The following is a 6,132-nucleotide window of genomic DNA, read 5'->3' on the forward strand; positions in this document are numbered from 1 at the left end:
TGATCCCAGGGTCCTGGGATCGAGTCCTGCATCGGGTTCCCTGCTCAGTGGGGAGCCTGCTTCTCCCTCTCCCTCTGCTGCTGCTCCCTCTGCTTGTGCTCTCTCTCTCTCTGACAAATAAATAAAATCTTTTTTTAAAAAAAGGAAAAAATAAAAAATAGACAAACTTGGCTTCATGAAAATTTAAAATTCTGTGCATCAAAAGACAGTATCAACACAGTAAAATGTCAACTCACAGAATGGGAGGAAATACTTGCAAATCCACATACTTGATGATATTAATATCCAGAATAAGAATATATACAGAATGTCTAAAATGCAACAACCCCAAAAAACCAAGCCTGATTCAAAATTAATAAATGACTTCAATAGACATTCTCTAAAGAATATATATGAGGAATTTGAGAAACAAGACAGAGGATTTTAGGGGAAGGGAGGGAAAAATGAAACAAGATGAAACTGGAGGGGGAGACAAACCATGAGACTCTTAATCTCAGGAAACAAACTGAGGGTTGCTGGAGTGGAGGGGGGTGGGAAGGATGGGGTGGCTGGGTGATGGACATTGGGGAGGGTATGTACTATGGTGAGTGCTGTGAATTGTGTAAGACTGATGAATCACAGACCTGTACCCCTGAAACAAATAATACATTATATGTTAATGTTAAAAAGAATATATGTACATGTCCAATAAGCACATTAAAAAATACATGACATCATTAATCATTAGGGAAATGCAAATCAAAACTACAATCTGATACCACCTCAAACACAATGGGATGGCTTCTAACAACAAAACAAAGCAAACCAGAAAACAACAAGTGTTGATGAGGATGTGGAGAAATTGGAACACTTGTGCACTGTCAATAAAATGGTAAAGCCGCTGTTCAAAATACTATGGTAGTTCCTCAAAAATTTAAAAAAGAATTACCATTTGATCCAGCAATTCCACTTCTGGGCATATACCCAACAGAATTAAGAGCAGAGTCTTGAAGAGATACTGGTACACCTGTGTTTGTATCAGCATTATCCACAATGCCTAAAATGTGTAAGCAACTCACATGTCCACTGATGGATGAATAGATAAGCCAAATGGAGTACATACATACAATGGAATATTTTTCAGCCTTAAAAAGTAAGGAAATTTCCATGTGTAATGAGACAGATGGATCTTGAGGATATTTTCCTAAGTGAAATAAACGAATTAGAAAGAGACAAATACCATATGATTCCACGTGTATGAGGGACTAAGAGTAGTCAAAATTATACAGACAGTAAAATGGTGGGAGCCAGGGTCTGGGGGGAGGGGTGGGAGGGGAGTCAGCGTTTAGTGGGAACAGTTTCAGTTTTACAAGATGAAGAGTTCTGGAGATGGATGGTGGTGATTGTTGCACAACAGTGTGAATGTATTTAATACTTCTGAACTTTACACTTAAAAATAATATGATCATTTTATGTGTATTTTACTGCAATAAAAACGGGGAAAGTAGGCTGAAGGGCATAATAAAACTGTATATATCCATGACCTGCTTTTACCACATTTCTATCAGGTTTTATGTCCAGTTCACCTCACTGATTTTTCACCAGATAATTTTGAAGAAGCTCTCAGATACTACTATTTAATCCATGAATATTCCGGAATGTAACTTTTTAGCATAACCCAAAGGCCATTATCACACCTAAAAATAAAGTTTTCCCTTAATACATTCAAATGAACATGTACAGCAATTTCACTAATCATCTCCATAAGTACATAAGATCTATACATATCAATTTATTGAAATTTCTTTTATCTGATAAGGGTCTAGAATTCAGAATAAAAAAGCTTTCAATTCAACACGCCAACCCTGTTCAAAAATGTTCAATCCATTTGGTCATTTATGAAGTGCAAATCAAAACCACAATGAGGTATCACTTCATACCAACCATGATGGCTACTGTTTAATAAGAAATGAAAAATAGGTTTCAGCAAAGATGTAGAGAAACAGGAACCCTTATACACTGCTGGTTGGAATGTAAACGGTGCAGCCACTGTGGAAAAATGTAGTGGTTTCTCAGAGTTAATCACAGAGTTACCATATGACCCAGAACTTCCACTCCTGGGTGTGTACCTTTGTGAAAATAAAAGGAAACCTCCTTTAGCATAAAGTTGGGAGCAGCAGGGGCGCTCACACCCTACCATCTCTCAATGGTAGACCAAATGGGGACACAGGGACCTTGAGTGCAGACACTTTATCCCCAGCTGGAGTGAGACAATTTTCCTCCACCCTAGCAACAGCCCAGCCAATGGGAGGCCATCACAGCTCAGCCAATGAGAAACCACTACACTGGAACTCCGTTTACTCCCATAGACTTATCTTAGATGGCCCCTCCCAACTTCTCTGCACTTGCTTATGGTTTGCTGTACCTGGCTTGTCCCTAATTGCAATTCCCTGCTATTTCCAAATAAACCCACTGTTTTGCTGGTAAAATAGCTAGCACTTGTATTTTTTAAGGTTCCATTATTTGGTGATCAGAAGTGGGACCCAGAAGACCCCTAATGACTCCGAGGCTGGTGAGCAAACAGGTACCAGAACTCACAGAGCCGAGAAGGCTCATTGCTTTCTCACCCACAGGAGAGGTTGACAGTAAGTTTTCTTCTGGATTTTGACCTCTGCTCTCCTTGTGTCTGACCTCTCCAGGCTTTCTTCAGGATCCTCAGGTTTTACCGTCTTGTCCTTTCTCAGAGTACTTGTAGCAGATGGAGGTTGGTAACAACGTGATCTGTTGCTCGGAGATCCTAGACAAACCACCCAATTGGGTTTTGTCACAGGTAAAATAAGGGTATTACAGGGACTAGTGCAAAGGATAATGAGCCCTGAGCCTTAGATGGTTTGATGCCTTGAAGAGCTGTTTTATTTATAGGGTACTGATTAATTCTGGGAAGAACTATTTTTTAAGACTTATTTATTTGAGAGAGAGAGCACAGAGTGGGAGGGGCAGAGGGAAAGGGAGAGAGACTCTAAAGCAGACTGTGCTGAGCGCAGAGCCCAACCTGGGGCTCCATCTCACAACCCTGAGATCACGACCTGAGCCAAAACCAAAAGTCGGTCGCTTAACCAATTGTGCCACCCAAGTGCCCCTTCTGGGGAGAACTTTTGAGGGGTCTATTTGAATCTTGATGAGAGGCGCACTGTGGATTCTGTCAGTATCAGTTGAAGATTTTGCCCAGAAAGGATGGTAGCTGATCTCATAAGAACAAATGATCAGTGTCCCCAGACTGTAACAGTGTGTCAGATATGGAGCAAATAAAGGACGTTGAAGCATCATTTAACCCCCCTTGTTGGTGATTGTGATTACTACTGTCAAATTCTAGAATTATTCCCCCTCTGAGAGAAAGAAATCCCAGCGTGATACTTTTCTAAGAAATGTCAGGTGCATAGGAATAGAGAAGTAACTAAGGAGAAGGGAGTGAAAGAGCACAGGGGAGGGGCAGAGGGAGAGGGAGAAGCAGATTCCCCGCTGAGCAGGGAGCCCGATGCGGGGCTGGATCTCAGGACCCTGGGATCATGACCTGAGTCAAAGGCAGATGCTTAACCGACTGAGCCACCCAGGTGCCCCGAAGAACTTAATAGTTCTTATCTAGAGAGCAGGAAGAATGCAGTGCAGCTGAAACTAGGAAAGGCACCAGGCACATCAGCTAGAGGCAGGGAATATTTGCTGATTTTTACAGATTGGACTTCATTTTTTAGCCTCCTTACTGACATGACCGTGACATGGTCTTCATGTGCCCTGACTCATCACAGACAAGGAAGTGCCTCGTCGGAGGACAGGTGGGTGAAATTGTTTCTGCTCAGAGAAAGCCACAGCCCAGTAGTGAGCTCCAGGCCAGCTTCCACTGTCTGAGGCTATGTTTGCATTCTCATTTACTATGTGAACACTGACGTCTTGCTTACTCACATCCGGCACTGCGTTAAATGTTCTCCATAAAGGAACTCAGCATGGATAAACCCAGTTGCTCCTCAGCAAACTCTATAAGGTAGATAATGTTTTTATCTCCTTGCATGAGCTACCTGAGGCCTACAGATGCAGGTGATTTTCCAAAGGCCACAGAGCAAGAAAGGAACCAAGTCAGGATCATGATTCAAATTGAGCCTTTCTTTCCCAGACTCTATATTCAGTGTCAGGTGCTAAATATTGAGTCTCCCTCGCTCCTTCGTGTGCCACACACTTGGCTCAAAGCAAACGATGACACTCCACATTGATCTAGACACTGCAGGCACTTGCCCACGTCCTCATGCTCATGGCTTCCCACCCTCCCACTCCTGCTTGCTCCCCTGGTGTTCCCCAATGTCACCCCTTCTTTACAAGCACTGACTCTAGGACCTGAGTATAATCCACTGTCTCCCTGGACCTTCCTGTGTCCCTTGTTTGGCCACATATGACTGGCCAACCACTAAAGGACACAGCACAGGTGCAGATTCGGAGCCTACAAACAAGCATCAAGTGGGCACCCCTGCAAAACTTCGCTCTCAGGTTCTGAAGAGAACTGGAAACAAAAGAACCATAAAATCACAGGGAAAATGATCTCTGGGTACATGGAAGGGTTAACAATTTGTAAAAAATTTGAAACTGGATTTCATGGTTCTGCTATGAGAAAGAGAGTTCCATGGAAAATGTCACATATGGACTGTTTCCCACTGGTGGTGACATCGAAATGTGCTTGTGATGCACACCTTCCATGCTGTTTCAGTTCAGTGCACCTATATTAACCCTTACTAGTGTGTGGGATCCACACGCTCACTGGTCATATTGGTGAACTGAGGACAGTAGAGAGCAAATCCCATTCTGACAGTGGTTGGAATAATTAGACAGAAGCACTCCTCTCTGCAAAGACCATACAGGTATCCTTATTGTGCATTCACACTACCACATTCCTTCCCCAAGTCCCAGTGGGCCTGCTCATCTTATAAACCCTCTCAGACATGAAGCCCAACCAGCTCCACCCAAAATACAACCATACTCCCACCAGGCCCAGGGCCAGAGGAGCATCCCTGGGAGCCGTCTGATGGAGATAGAAACTGACCTGTGTCAACTGGGGGCAGATCAACAGAAGCGTGAGTGGTCGGAAGGAAAGAGAAAGGCACGGCCCATCTTTCCTCCACTGGAATTAATACAAGGAGACACCACTGGGTGAAGCATGACCAACCCCTTACCCATCCATCACGGCAAGAAACGTCCTGTTCAGCGCAATTCAGCACAATCCCCAGCAAGAAGGAATGAGGAGGAAGGACATGTTTCCATTCTGGTATGGACTTTCATGTAAATGTCTCAGAGCTATTTGGACAACAAACATTGAGAAGCAGCATTCCCAGAAATTAGGAATTTCCTCAAGGCAGTTATGCCTGGAGCACTGAGTTGTAAGTCATTCCCACAACTAAGACTCACCTCACCACAAATGTGGTTTGTTTCGTTGTTGACAAATAGGGAAGATACATGTGTCTGGCTCCCTCTCCCACACTCTTGAGCTGCAAGACCATGACTCCTGGTGTTCTTTGTCAGAGACCATTACATAGGCAACATTAAGGGTTTCACCATTGGGAGTAATTTCTTTAAAAAGACTTACTTGAGAGAGAGAGAGAGAAAGAGAGCATGAGGTGGGGAGCAGAGGGAGGAAGAAATTTTAGCAGACTCCATGCTCAGCATGAAGCCCAACTCAGGGCTTGATCCTACGACCCTGAGATCACAACCCTAGCTGAAACCAAGAATTGGAACTGAACCGACTGCACCACCCAGTTGCCCCAGGAGTAAGTCATTTTAATGAGACAGTGGTAGCAGCTGCATGGGTATTGAAGAAACAGATCAGAAGGAAAATGTCAAATGTTTATGTACTTAGTCCTATTAACCCAGAGTAAGTATTTCTAAAAACTGACACAATTAGAAGAAAAAGTTAATCCTCTAGAATGGGATATTTTAAAAGAACTCAGTTGTGAGGGGCAACTGGGCTGCCTAGTCAGTTAATAAGCATCTGCCTTCAGCTCAGGTCATGATCTCAGGGTCCTGGAATTGAGCCCTGCATCAGGCTCCCTGCTTAGTGGGGAGTCTGCTTCTCCCCCTTCCAGTCATCCTGCTCATGCTCACTTTCTCACTCAAAAT

This window comes from Phoca vitulina, unplaced genomic scaffold, assembly GCF_004348235.1.
Source record: "Phoca vitulina isolate PV1807 unplaced genomic scaffold, GSC_HSeal_1.0 scaffold81, whole genome shotgun sequence".
NCBI lineage: Eukaryota > Metazoa > Chordata > Mammalia > Carnivora > Phocidae > Phoca > Phoca vitulina.